The sequence below is a fragment of the Geospiza fortis genome, unplaced genomic scaffold, assembly GCF_000277835.1.
Source record: "Geospiza fortis unplaced genomic scaffold, GeoFor_1.0 scaffold98, whole genome shotgun sequence".
Taxonomy (NCBI): domain Eukaryota; kingdom Metazoa; phylum Chordata; class Aves; order Passeriformes; family Thraupidae; genus Geospiza; species Geospiza fortis.
Genome location: NW_005054306.1, coordinates 6,960,889 through 6,961,831, shown reverse-complemented (window position 1 = coordinate 6,961,831; position 943 = coordinate 6,960,889).

The following is a 943-nucleotide window of genomic DNA, read 5'->3' as shown; positions in this document are numbered from 1 at the left end:
TTTAATGATAGTGATCTACCAAACAAGTAAGTACAGTTAGGCATCTTCTCCTGTAATGGGACCTTTAGCCTGATATTTCCATCATGTGTAGAGAATATTTTGTGCTTCAGACAGGGGTCCATTAAAATCTGCCCATGGAGTGACGGACTGCCAGTTCTCTGGCAGTCAGTGGGAAAAATCTGAAGGAAGTCTGTATTAAAAACTTTATCTTCCAAGGTTTTAGCCATGACAATGATGCAGACCAGCCACGGGATTCACAAGCTGCTTCTAATGATTAGAATCCAGCCTCTTGTGTTTCATTTGGAATTTTTTTTGTGTTTTAAATATAAGGCACCAGCTGGAAATGCACGCTAATATATTTTTGGTTTAAGTTGTAGGTAGCTGACACAATTTTTTACACTTTCTTACCTCAAGAGCCACCTCCTTTGGTTCCCTCAGTCAGACGTGCAGTTACAGGGCTGCCCCTGTTCCCAGCAAAGTCAGAGACTTGCTGTCAATAGCAATGGCACAGGCAGGTCCTAAGTGCCAGGAGCAGTTAATATTTAACCTTCTTGTGGACTCTGGCCTGGCTTTTCTGTTCCAACCCACTGGGAGTGCCTGCTCAGGGAAGAAGTTAGGTATCAAATCACCACTGAAAGTCTCCCCTCACCAGAGGATCAGACTCTGCTCTCACAGAATCTCTAGAGATGCTGGAGAGAGGTCCAGAGCTAAACAGGCCTTCTGAGTGTGGAAATATCCCAGAATGGTGCATGTTGTATTGCACTAAATGAAACACAGATTCTTATAGGTGCATACTCTAACCTTCACTGTGGAACAAAGGTTTTTAAACCTGTGACGTTTTATAAGGCTGCCTGTGCTATACCTGCATCTGGCTTTGGCAGTGAGGACAGGCTGATGTAGACAAGCTGGAGTTTGATGTATCAGCATGTAAAAAGCCATTCAG